This window comes from Oncorhynchus kisutch, linkage group LG18 (genome assembly GCF_002021735.2).
Source record: "Oncorhynchus kisutch isolate 150728-3 linkage group LG18, Okis_V2, whole genome shotgun sequence".
In the NCBI taxonomy this organism is placed as follows: Eukaryota; Metazoa; Chordata; class Actinopteri; order Salmoniformes; family Salmonidae; genus Oncorhynchus; species Oncorhynchus kisutch.
In genome coordinates this window covers 68,112,766-68,126,707 of record NC_034191.2, presented here as the reverse complement: position 1 = coordinate 68,126,707, position 13,942 = coordinate 68,112,766, and the positions used below count along the sequence as shown (strand labels likewise).

At 45.9% G+C, this 13,942-nt stretch overlaps 1 protein-coding gene across 3 annotated transcripts in view; it reads left to right on the top strand.

Moving 5' to 3' along the window:
- Positions 1-4,839: 4,839 nt before the first annotated feature.
- The window catches only part of LOC109909907 (phospholipase D1), a 30,827-nt gene continuing 21,724 nt past the window's right edge, over positions 4,840-13,942 (top strand). The window contains exon 1 of one of the 3 annotated variants that reach the window (XM_031796576.1): positions 4,840-5,252. The gene's annotated coding sequence lies outside the window, so the exon portion shown is untranslated. Of the gene's footprint in view, positions 5,253-11,931; positions 12,057-13,942 lie in introns of those variants that run through there. The other 2 variants (XM_020508990.2, XM_020508991.2) reach the window with 2 other exon arrangements.

The following is a 13,942-nucleotide window of genomic DNA, read 5'->3' as shown; positions in this document are numbered from 1 at the left end:
TGCTCAAGAGCTCCAGTGCGCCTGCACGGCCCGGTCTATCCGTCACCACCTCCACGCACCAGCCCTCCGGTGGCAGCCCCCCGCACCAGGCTGTCTCTCCGGCCCATCCTTACAGGGGCTCCCTCCTCTCCAGCGCTGCCGGAGTCTCCCGCCTGTCCGGCGCCGCTGCCGGAGTCTCCCGCCTGTCCGGCGCCGCTGCCGGAGTCTCCCGCCTGTCCGGCGCCGCTGCCGGAGTCTCCCGCCTGTCCGGCGCCGCTGCCGGAGTCTCCCGCCTGTCCGGCGCCGCTGCCGGAGTCTCCCGCCTGTCCGGCGCCGCTGCCGGAGTCTCCCGCCTGTCCGGCGCCGCTGCCGGAGTCTCCCGCCTGTCCGGCGCCGCTGCCGGAGTCTGAGGCGCCAGAGCCCCTCAGCCCAGAGGCGCCAGAGCTTCTGCCCCTCTGTCCAGAGCTTCTGCCCCTCTGTCCAGAGCTTCTGCCCCTCTGTCCAGAGCTTCCGCCCCTCTGTCCAGAGCTGCCCCTCTGTCCCGAGCTGCCCCTCTGTCCAGTGGGGTCATTGAGAGGGGTGGCCATGGTGAGAAAGCCACGGAGGCGGACAATAAGGCGGACTAAGACAATGGTGAAGTGGGGTCCGCGTCCTGCGCCAGAGCCGCCACCGCGGACAGATGCCCACCCAGACCCTCCCCTATAGGTCAAGGTTTTGCGGCCGGAGTCCGCACCTTTGGGGGGGGGGTACTGTCACGTTCTGACCTTTATTTCCTGTGTTCTGTATTTAGTTAGTATGGTCAGGGCGTGAGTTGGGTGGGCAGTCTATGTTTGTTTTTCTATAATTTGGGTATTTCTATGTTTCGGCCTAGTATGGTTCTCAATCAGAGGCAGGTGTCATTAGTTGTCTCTGATTGAGAATCATACTTAAGTAGCCTGGGTTTCACTGTGTGTTTGTGGGTGATTGTTCCTGTCTTTGTGTTTGCACCAGATGGGACTGTTTTAGGTTTGCTCACATTTGTTGTTTTGTTAGTTATCTCATGTGTAGTTTCTTTATAAATTAAAGAATATGAATAACCACCACGCTGCGCTTTGGTCCACCTCTCCTTCAGATGAAGAAAACCATTACAGAATCACCCACCCACCAAGGACCAAGCGGCGTGGTAACGGGCAACGGCAAAAGCAGCAGCAGCAGCAGGAGCAGCAGCAGGAGCAGCAGCAGGAGCAGCAGCAGGAGCAGGAGCAGCAGCAGCAGCAGGAGCAGCAGCAGCAGCAGGAGCAGCAGCAGCAGGAGCAGCAGCAGCAGCAGCAGCAGGAGCAGCAGCAGCAGGAGCAGCAGCAGCAGGAGCAGCAGCAGCAGGAGCAGCAGCAGGAGCAGCAGCAGCAGCAGCAGCAGCAGCAGCAGGAGCAGCAGCAGCAGCAGTGGGAGAGGCTGCACTATTTGGAGAGATGGACTTGGGAGGAGATTCTAGACGGTAAAGGACCCTGGGCAGAGCCAGGAGAATATTGCCGCCCCAAGGCCGAGCTGGAGGCAGCAAAAGCAGAGAGGCGGCATTATGAGGAACTAGCACGGCAGAGCGGATGGAAGCCCGAGAGTCAGCCCCAAAAATGTCTTGGGGGGGGGGGGGCTCACAGGGAGTATGGCTATGCCAGGTAGGAGACCTGTGCAAACTCCCTGTGGTTACCGGGGGGCAAGAGAGACCGGGCAGGCACCGTGTTATGCGGTGGAGCGCACGGTGTCCCCAGTGCGGGTGCACAGCCCGGTGCGGTACATTCCAGCTCCGCGTATCGGCCGGGCTAGAGTGGGCATCGAGCCAAGTGCCATGAAGCCGGCTCTACGCATCTGGTCTCCAGTGCGTCTCCTTGGGCCGGCTTACATGGCACCAACCTTGCGCACGGTGTCCCCGGTTCGCCTACATAGCCCAGTGCGGGCTATTCCACCTCGCCGCACTGGCAGGGCGACCGGGACCATTCAACCGGGTAAGGTTGGGCAGGCTCGGTGCTCAAGAGCTCCAGTGCGCCTGCACGGCCCGGTCTATCCGTCACCACCTCCACGCACCAGCCCTCCGGTGGCAGCCCCCCGCACCAGGCTGTCTCTCCGGCCCATCCTTACAGGGGCTCCCTCCTCTCCAGCGCTGCCGGAGTCTCCCGCCTGTCCGGCGCCGCTGCCGGAGTCTCCCGCCTGTCCGGCGCCGCTGCCGGAGTCTCCCGCCTGTCCGGCGCCGCTGCCGGAGTCTCCCGCCTGTCCGGCGCCGCTGCCGGAGTCTGAGGCGCCAGAGCCCCTCAGCCCAGAGGCGCCAGAGCTTCTGCCCCTCTGTCCAGAGCTTCTGCCCCTCTGTCCAGAGCTTCTGCCCCTCTGTCCAGAGCTTCCGCCCCTCTGTCCAGAGCTGCCCCTCTGTCCCGAGCTGCCCCTCTGTCCAGTGGGGTCATTGAGAGGGGTGGCCATGGTGAGAAAGCCACGGAGGCGGACAATAAGGCGGACTAAGACAATGGTGAAGTGGGGTCCGCGTCCTGCGCCAGAGCCGCCACCGCGGACAGATGCCCACCCAGACCCTCCCCTATAGGTCAAGGTTTTGCGGCCGGAGTCCGCACCTTTGGGGGGGGGGTACTGTCACGTTCTGACCTTTATTTCCTGTGTTCTGTATTTAGTTAGTATGGTCAGGGCGTGAGTTGGGTGGGCAGTCTGTTTGTTTTTCTATAATTTGGGTATTTCTATGTTTCGGCCTAGTATGGTTCTCAATCAGAGGCAGGTGTCATTAGTTGTCTCTGATTGAGAATCATACTTAGGTAGCCTGGGTTTCACTGTGTGTTTGTGGGTGATTGTTCCTTTCTTTGTGTTTGCACCAGATGGGACTGTTTTAGGTTTTCTCACATTTGTTGTTTTGTTAGTTATCTCATGTGTAGTTTCTTTATAAATTAAAGAATATGAATAACCACCACGCTGCGCTTTGGTCCACCTCTCCTTCAGATGAAGAAAACCATGACAGTCCTATAGTTGACAGTGCATGTCAGAGCAAAAACCAAGCCATGAGGTCGAAGGAATTGTCCATAGAGCTCCGAGACAGGATTGTGTCGAGGCACAGATCTGGGGAAGGGTACCAAAACATTTCTGCAGCATTGAAGGTCCCCAAGAACACAGTGGTCTCCATCATTCTTAAATGGAAGAAGTTTCGAACAACCAAGACTCGTCCTAGAGCTGGCCGCCCAGCCAAGCAATCGGGGGAGAATGGCCTTGGTCTGGGAGGTGACCAAGAACCCGATGGTCACTCTGACAGAGCTCTAGAGTGCCTCTGTGGAGATGGGAGAACCTTCCAGAAGGACAACCATCTATGCAGCACTCCACCAATCAGGCCTTTATGGTAGAGTAGCCAGACAGAAGCCACTCCTCAGTAAAAGGCACATGACAGCCCGCTTGGAGTTTGACAAAGGACACCCAGTAAGGGGAAAAAATGATTTAATCCATTTTAGCATAAGGCTGTAACCTAACAAAATGTGAAAAGTCAAGGGGTCTGAATACTTTCTGAAGGCACTGTATATATACAGTACATAGCTATCTCAATTACCTCATACCCTGCACATCGACTTGGTACTGGCACTAGCAGTATATAGGGCTCCCGAGTAGCGCAGCGGTCTAAGGCACTGCATCCCAGTGCTAAAGGTGTCACTACAGACCTTTGTTCGATTCCTGGCTGTATCACAAACGGCTGTGATTGGGAGTCCCATTGGGCGGTGCAAAATTGGCCCAGCGTTGTTTGGGTTTGGCAGGGGTAGGCCGTCATTGTAAGTAAGAATTTGTTCTTAACTGACTTGCCTAGTTAAACATTTTTATGCAAGTTTAGTGAAATTAAGGTTAAATAAAAATTAATTTTGCCATGTTATTTTTGACTCCGTATATATAGCCTTGTTATTTTCTACTCCCTGTATACAACCATGTTATTTTCTACTCCCTGTATATACAACCATGTTATTTTCTACTCCCTGTATATTGCCATGTTATTTTTACTCTTTATTTTTATTCGTTATTCACTGTGTATTTATTCATCATGTCACTATTTAATTAAAAAATAAATGGTTATCTTAACTTTAACTCTGCATTGTTGGAAAGGACCCATAAGTAATCATTTCACTGTTAGTCTACACCTGTTGTCTTCCAATCATGTGGCAAATGCACATTTATTTGACATTTCTCTGTCTCTCTCGCTCTCTCTCTCTTTCTCCCTCTCTCGGAATGCAAGACTCCTCTGGACTGTATTGGTACCCACTGCGCAAAATTACTCACCTGTAAAAAAAAAAGTGTCTGTATGTGTGTGTATGTAGAGACTGGGTTGCTTTCAGAGTACAGCTTTTGTTTATGGTTGCATCATTTCTGGTAGTATTAGTCGGCTGAACCCATGAACCACCTTGCTGCAGTGGTTTTAACAGCAGCAGGGGAATAAATAAGGGTGCGTTCCAGATACACACATTGTGCACTGCAGACCTGCAGAAATCAGTGACGTGGTTGCTGAGACGCTTCCCCAGACATCGTAAAGATTTGATATTCTGTGCAAGTCAACTTGCCTAATGTGCGTTATCTGGAACGCACCCACAACCTTCCGTTTATCTCCGCTCCCTTCCCAGAACAGACCTCACAACCATCCCCGGGTGAGACCGTGCTTTGGCAATGTAAACATGTTTCCCATGCCAAAATATTGCTCTTGAATTGAGAGAAGGAGAGAGAGAGTGCGATAAAGGCAGTGTGTGGGAGATTCAATCCGCCTCTGTGTGGAAGGTTAATGGCTGTCATTTATTGGTGAATTTTCAACACAACTGCTTTCTGATTACCAGAGGAGATAGAGAGGGGGAGGGAAGGAGAGCGAGAGAGGTTGCCGCAATCAATATTTTATTCACTGCACGTCTGGGCAGCTGAATACACACAACAGCATTTGACTCCCTTTCTTTCTTCATTTCTCTCTCTCTCTCTGACTGGGGGACATAAACCTATTGCGATTGACAGGTTAGTTGCATAATTTATTTTCACCAGCTGAGAGGCAGAGCGAGAGAGAGAGAGAGAGAGAGGCAGAGAGAGAGAGAGAGAGGCAGAGCGAGAGAGAGAGAGGCAGAGCGAAAGAGAGAGAGCGGAGGGGGGCGTGGCGTAGTGTAGCGTGGTGTGGTTGGGCAGATGGTTCCTTCTGGCTCCCTTGCACTCGACGTTTACTCCTCAAACCGATCACCGGGAACCCCTAATTTACCAGCCTTCAACCGTGTGTAATTAATTACACGATTCTACTTAATGAGGTAGCTATGTTTTCATTTTCACAACCTTTATGTAGGGTATTTGCCTATGTTGTGTATATTGTCATAAACTCCGGTTAAATTCTTTCCTTGATGACGAAGATTAATGTCTAGAAAAAGTTGAGGGAGTCTGTCCCACTCCATGGTTAATTTGTATTCAAAATCAAACAAGCAAACACACTCTTATCCTCCAACCGTAGAAAAACATCTGACTGGTCGACTCCCTTGTCAGATCGAATCATTGGGTATGGTCAGGGTTGGCTAGGTTACCTTCTAATTGTAATAATTTACAGTTACTAGTTACCTGTCCAAAATTGTAATCAGTAACGTCATTTTTGGATTAACCAAACTCACTAACATCATATAAGTACTTTATGCTACTTTTTGATTACTTTCCGTAAGAGGCATTAGAAGAAGACAAGACATCTGTAAATAGCCCACCGAACTACCTCTTCCCCATGGTATTTATTTTTGCTGGTTTGCACCCCAGTATCTCTACCAGCACATCATAATCTGCACATCTATCACTCCAGTGTTACTTCTAAAATTGTAATTATTTCGCCTCTATGGCCTATTTATTGCCTATCTCCCTACTCTTCGACATTTGCACACACTGTACATAGATCTTTCTATTTTTCTTTTATTTTCTGTTATTAGCTGTACGTTTGTTTATGTGTAACTCTGTGTTGTTGTTTTTGTCGCACTGCTTTGCTTTATCTTGGCCAGGTCGCAGTTGTAAATGAGAACTTGTTCTCAACTGGCCTACCTGGTTAAATAAAGGTTAAATTAAAAAAAGTGCATTTGGTGTGTCGTCATATTGGTCTCTGGCTGCTATGACGACACACCATCATAGAGTCTGATGGAACAAACTTAAACTTGCTCCTTTTTTCAATGCTGAATTGAAAGTAATTGAAAAACAGAAAGGTATCATTGTATTTTTTCCCACAAAATTCCTTTCTGAATGTAAAAGTAATTCTAGAAGTAACATCTAGTTTTTCAAAAGTATCTGTAATCTGATTACAATACTTTTTGCTGGTAACGTAACTGATTACAGTTAGTGTTTTTGAAATCCAATTACGTATAACTGATTGTGCAGGGGCGACCGGGATGCTGCAGTACAGTAGCCCACTGCAGATGGCCAGCTTCTTGTGTGCTGATTTGAAATCCGGGACACAGCACCAATGTAGGTGTAACGGATGTGAAATAGCTTGCTAGTTAGCGGTGGTGCGCGCTAAATAGCGTGACGTCACTTACTCTGAGACCTTGAAGTAGTGGTTCCCCTTGCTCTGCAAGGGCCGCGGCAACCTGGGTTGTCGCCCCTGTTTTACCCCACTGATCTAAGGCCAAGTAAGGAACTTGAACCAGAATCTGTAGCACACTTAGGCTTAAGCAGAAGTAGTGTTTAGCCATCACCCCACCACTCTGGGGTGGGAGAGAGGAAGTTACGAAACAGACAGTCCTGAAATAGTCTTATTTTACAAACAAAAAACCTAGCTCCTATTAAGGCACTTGTGGAGATCAGAGAGGATCTGAGGAAATAATATGCAGATATTACACTTAGCCAACCAAAGGGGGGGAAGGAAAGAGAGTTGATGAGATGGGGAGAAAGCGAGAGGGATGGAGAGAGTGTATTGTGGTGTTAACGTATCTCTCTCCTCTCTGGAATGGCATTCTTTATAACTTGTGTGTGTGTTTTAAAGAAAATACCTGCTTTTTAAGCGTGGTTGAGTGTTCCCTATATGTCATTTAGGGTGAAGATAATTCACTTGGAACCACTTGTCTTTTCTTGTCAGGAAAGACATCCAGGCAAACACTGTATAGGTGTGTTTGGTTGACTTTAGGGGTGTGGGCAAAAGACATACACACCTCGTGGCCCAACATTGATTGCGGATACAGTGAGCTCAAGGAGCAGTAGGTGTGGGGGACAGGTCCAACCTTAGAACAACATTATCAGTTATATGTAATGACATGGACACACACAGTAAGGAAGTGTTGTGTGTTGGTGCACACAGTTCACTGTTTGTGTCCAATATTGGAATGTGAGCGAGTTTGTCATGAGATGGGCATCAGGGAACCTAGTCTCCCAACAACCATCAGCTGATCCCATATCAAACCCCACCTGACAGGATCTGAAATGATGGTTTTACCAATCTTCCAAGATATAAATTGGCTGGTGATGGGCTATAGGGTCTCTCTCTCTCGATCCTTCCTTCTCTCTTTCCTTCTCTCTCTCTCTCCACATTGAAAGGGGAAGTGGTGTCTGTCTAGTCAGAAGTGTCATAGGGTTGCAGGAGGTGACGTGGGGCTTGTGATTCTGCATCACTGTATCATCAGATTGTTTTCTACTCAGATATGACCTAATCTACCAGCTGCAAAAACATAAACACTGTGTATTTAACACATACATACACATATGACCCTGTGCAAAGATAGTGTTTGTGTGTGTGTCGTTCCTCTCTTGCAGGACAGGGGATGTTTTTAATTCCTGGTGCATGTAGCTCAGTCTACCAGAAGATGGCAATGGTACCATAGACATGCATGTAAACAAACACTAGTGTTGTGTGCAAAATAGTGGGTTGTGGCCAGTTCCTCATGGATTACAGCCAAACACCGTTAAACAGAGTTGTAGTTATTTGGTGGTAAGTCTTTTTAGGGGCTGCAATGGAAAAACATTTGGGAACCTATCAACATTGCAGAAAGTAAATTCTGTATCGTCACAAACCCATGCTAGGTCTAATATGTTTGCAGTTAGTTGGGTGTGTATCTTACGAGTGTAGGAGGATTTGGAAATAGGCAGATGAATGTGATTCTGTAGCAGGGTGATAACATGTGATATTGCTCATTTGGAAAGTAAATAACAAAACATGTTTGAGCACTTAGAATTTTGGGAGGACTGTGGGGGGGGGAGTGCATCTGATGATTAGCCATATGCTGGGATATCATAACAAGAGCTGATCATGCAAGACCTTTAAATATTCTACAGTGTGCATGTGTCCGTGTGTACTGTAGAGACAGAGATAAGAAAACAGCCTGCTAGCCATGTCTAAACAGATTATTACAAAGCAACTGAACTCCGCTGTTTGAAGTGGCTTCCTCTCTTCTCCTCTCCTCCTACCCTTCATCTGACCTGATATGAAATGACTGTATAGGAGTTAGCAGATTTCCATTGTGCACCCTCCTCCTTATAGGGCCTTTTACTTATGCAGTTCTTTCACGTAAGTGCAGATGAAGGATGGAGACTGTACTATTGACATGCACTCAGGAGGAATACAACAATACTCTGGCAGGCAAATCAATGACCATCCAGATCAGGTGACTTACCTGTTCAATGACCAGCCATACTCAACTGGCGGATGTTGCCCATATATAAAACAAATATTCTGTTGGGATTTTAACTTGCTACTGTTGAGAGTTGTAATAGTAGAATTGAAATTTGGTAGGGCATGGTCAGTTTTCCTCTTATGTCATTCACTGACATACCTTGCTTAGAGAGATATAACCTGTCAGAAATGTCCAGTTGATCAACTACTGACCATGTTAGATAACTGGTTAGCCTAATTTTACCCATCTATCTAAATCTTGTAATTATCATTGCCAGATTACTCTACACCCCAGGGGGCCCACATTGATTTTGTTGAGTCACTCGGGTATCATAACACACTGGGCAAAATGTGTAGATTTGCAGGAAATTATCTTTAAAACTACAAAAGAACATAGATACTGGACAGAGGAACTCTGCCTAGAAGGCCAGCATCCCGAAGTCGCCTCTTCACTGTTGACGTTGAGACTAGAGGTCGACCGATTATGAATTTTCAACGCCGATACCAATTATTGGAGGACAAAAAAAAGCCATTACCGATTAATCGGACGATTTTATTTATTTATTTGTAATAATGACAATTACAACAATACTGAATGAACACTTATTTTAACTCGATATAATACATGAATACAAATCCATTTAGCCTCAAATAAATAATGAAACATGTTCAATTTGGTTTAAATAATGCAAAAACAAAGTGTTGGAGAAGTAAAAGTGCAATATGTGCCATGTAAAAAAGCTCATGTTTGAGTTCCTTGCTCAGAACATGAGAACATATGAAAGCTGGTGGTTCCTTTTAACAGGAGTCTTCCATACTCCAAGGTAAGAGGTTTTAGGTTGTAGTTAATATAGTTTTATAGGACTATTTCTCTCTATACCATTTGTATTTCATATACCTTTGACTATAGTATTGCCAGTGTAACAGTATAGCTTCTGTCCCTCTCCTCGCCCCTACCTGGGCTCGAACCAGGAACACATCAACAACAGCCACACTCGAAGCAGCGTTACCCATCGCTCCACAAAAGCCCGCGGCCCTTGCAGAGCAAGGGGAATAACTACTCCAAGTCTCAGAGCGAGTGACGTTTGAAACGCTATTAGCGCGCTCCCCGCTAACTACCTAGCCATTTCACATCGGGTTACACCAGCCATCAGGCTGATAGGCTTGAAGTCATAAACAGCGCTCTGCTTGCGAAGAGCTGCTGGCAAAATGCATGAAAGTGCTGTTTGAATGAATGCTTACGAGCCTGCTGCTGCCTACCATCGCTCAGTCAGACTGCTCTATTAAATCATAGACTTAATTATAACATAACACACAGAAATACGAGCCTTTGGTCATTAATATGGTTGAATCTGGAAACGATCATTTCAAAAACAAAATGTTTATTATTTCAGTGAAATACGGAACCGTTTGGTATTTTATCTAACGGGTGGCTTCCCTAAGTCTCAATATTCTTGTTACATTGCACAACCTTCAATGTTATGTCATAATTACGTAACATTCTGGCAAATTAGTTCGCAATGAGCCAGGCTGCCCAAACTGTTGCATATACCCTGACTCTGCGTGCAATGAACGCAAGAGAAGTGACACAATTTCACCTGGTTAATATTGCCTGCTAACCTGGATTTCTTTTAGCTAAATATGCAGGTTTAAAAATATGTACTTCTGTGTATGGATTTTAAGAAAGGCATTAGTGTTTATGGTTAGGTACAGTCGTACAACGATTGTGCTTTTTTCGCAAATGCTCTTTTGTAAAATCATCCCCCAGCGTTGCATCGATTATATGCAACGCAGGACATGCTAGATAAACTAGTAATATCATCAACCATGTGTAGTTATAACTAGTGATTATAATTGATAGATTTTTTTTTATAAGATAAGTTTAATGCTAGCTAGCAACTTACCTTGGCTTACTGCATTCGCGTAACAGTCAGGCTCCTCATAGAGTGCAATGAGAGGCAGGTGGTTAGAGCGTTGGACTAGTTAAATGTAAGGTTGCAAGATTGGATCCCCCAAGCTGACAAGGTGAAAATCTGTCGTTCTGCCCCTGAACAAGGCAGTTAACCCACCGTTCCTAGGCCATCATTGAAAATAAGACTGTGTTCTTAACTGACTTGCCTAGTTAATTAAAGGTATAAAAAAAATATTATTTTTATTTAATTTTTTTGTTAAAATCGGCGCCCCAAAATACCAATTTCCGATTGTTATGAAAACTTGAAATCGGCCCCAATTAATCGGCCATTCCGATTAATCGGTCGACCTCTAGTTGAGACTGGTGTTTTGCGGCTACTATTTAATGAAGCTGCTAGTTGAGGACTTGTGAGGCATCTGTTTCTCAAACTAGACACTCTAATGTTCTTGTCGTTGTGCACAGGGGCCTCCCCCTCCTCTTTCTATTCTGGTTAGAGCCCGTTTGCTCTGTTCTGTGAAGGGAGTAGTACATAGCGTTGTATGAGATCTTCAGTTTCTTGGTAATTTCTCACATGGAATAGCCTTCGTTTCTCAAAACAAGAATAGACTGACGAGTTCCAGAAGAAAGTTATTTGTTTCTGGCCATTTTGAGCCTGTAATCGAACCCACAAATGCTGATGCTCCAGATACTCAACTAGTCTAAAGAAGGCCAGTTTTATTGCTTCTTTAATCAGAACAACAGTTTTCAGCTGTGCCAACATAATTGCAAAAGGGTTTTCTAATGATTAGCCATGATTAGCCATTTAAAACGATAAACTTCGATTAGCTAACCCAACGTGCCATTGGAACACAGGAGTGATGGTGGCTGATAATGGGCCTCTGTACACCTATGTAGATATTCCATTAAAAGTCAGCTGTTTCCAGCTACAATAGTAATTTACAACAGTATCAATGTCTACACTGATCAATTTCATGTTATTTTAATGGACAAAAAATGTGACCCCAAACTTTTGAACGGTAGTGTATATATATTTTCTTTCTTTACAAATTGATACTTGGAGTCAAATATTGATATAATATCGTCCAAAAATAATGTTGCTATAGTAACTGTATTGACCCCTCCTGACCCCCCCCCCCCCCCCCCCCCCCGTCATCCAAAGACGTCATCCGGACGTCTTTGGAAAGTCATCAACGAGTCACATGATCTTGTGAGCTAAGGCTAGGATGGATTCCATTGTCAATACCACAAAGGCACATACACACACTTACACGTGGGTGGTGTGTAGACAGACAGTTCCCAGGGATAGGAGATGCCAGACATGAATCTCACCCCCAGCTCCCCATTGGCCGTCTGTCAGTGATTGACATGTCTTTGTCCAATAGTTCTACCCTAGGCCCCACCTCATTCTCCCTCCCTCTATTTCTTCTCACATTCACTCCAACTCGCAGCTAGAGTACAGTTAGATCTGCCGTCTTCCGACAGAGAGAGAGAGAGAGTGTGTGTGTGTGTTATCTGACGTGAGAGAATAGGACAGGCTTGGAAATCATGGGGTTCCCACACCGTGAGTGGATACAGGTCAGTGAAACACTGTCACTGTGTGTGTCTCACTCTGTCTCTTTCTATTAATCTTTCTCTCTCTCGGTCTGTCTTTTCATAGCTCAGGAAAAGGTGTGTTTTGTTACTGTTGGCTTTCTTTTATAATTGAAGTTGCTGTGGATGGGTGGGTGTGTCTTGCATGACTTTGTCTGAGCGTGTTTGTGAGAGAACTCTGCATGCTGCCACCTGGCTGGTGAGAGATCCAGAGTGGTCAGCCTTGGCCTCCTCAATTAGAGTGAGTGCTGGCTGTACATCTAGTGTTGTCCCGTGGACTCAAGCATGCAACACAATTTCATAAGAAACTGTATCAGTCAACTCCTATTGACCCACAGTAAACTACTAGCCCTTGTTTCTTTGTCAGAAATATAAACTGATATATGAACTTTTGTATATTTTTTTAATCTTTCATTTACCACCCTCCTTTCTCTCCTCCTAATCTTCCTCCTTTCTCAGTGGCTACTCCCTGCAGCACCGGTCTAACCGGACCCATTGTTAAATGTTTGTCACGGTGAATATCGCAGCACACACCTCACACTTCTCTCTCAATAGAGAAATAAATACTTTTTTCTTTTTTTTAAAATGAAGAGTTGGGGGAATTTCTCTTCTACTTTCTAAAACAATTCTGCAAGTTCATAAAGACACACAGACATATGTCCAGAGGTGTGTGTGTGTGTGTGTGTTTAGGAGGTATGGTATTAGTTGTAGGTGGCTTTCCTGCTGTCGTGTTCTTATTTACAGAAAACAACATTTATCGAGCACAGTGTGTGTATGTTTTTAATACCTACATGAAAGTGTGTGTGTGTAGGGTAATATAGTACAGTACATGCAGGTAACGGAAGCATGAGTATTTGCATGAAGTGAGCGTTATTTCCATACGGAGTGAATGAGTGAAAGCAGAGGGAGTGAATGGAAGTGTGTGTAGACTCTCTCTGTTTCTCCAGGAACCATTTTAGGAAATTAATGCCATGATAAAGGGGAGACCTTGCCAGGAAGGCGCACCCACACTCACACACATGCTTGCACATGCAAGCATACACACACACACACACACACACACACACACACACACACACACACACACTGCAGCTCTGTTGGTAGGACACCAGGTTGCTGATCTTGCCATGCTCTTTTTCTGGGCCAGTCTGTTTGGAGCCATCTCTCTAATCTCTCACTTGTTTCACCATGTCTGAGCAGCTCACCTGCCTCAATGTTTCTGTCAATACACACGTACTCTCAGATAGTCATAAACGTGTTCAGGAGCGCATGTCTGACCTGTTTTAGATGATTTGAATCTGCTGTTTAGGTTTTAAAGAACACACACAAATACACGCACACAAATAATGCTGGATTAAACATCACACTGCTGTGTCATACCTCCACCGTTGTCCTGTTTCTCTCTGATAATCCTATTGTTTAGTGCCTGCTCTGTGACCAGAGAGGGAGAAAGGGATGTAGAGAGATGAGATATAATTAACTTTATCTTTAAATAAAGCTGGAATCCGTAGCTGTGAAACTCCCAAGTCCATTTGCAATATTACAACAAAGACGTTACTTCAAACCAAGAACATAGTTTTTTTCCCATCAGACATCAGTGCACGCGCAAATAGAACAGCAGAGTATTTTTTGACAACGATGCTCCATTTAAACTAAACTAAATAACAACAAATGCACCTGGGGTGACTTTCATCTCATGCAGATCTCAAATCAAATTGTGTTTGTCAGATGCTTCATAAACAACAGGTGTAGATGTAACCGGTGTGAAATGGCTAGCGGGATGCGCCCTAATAGCGTTTCAATCGGTGACGTCACTCACTCTGAGACCTTGAAGTAGTAGTTCCCCTTGCTCCGCAAGAGCCGCGGCTTTT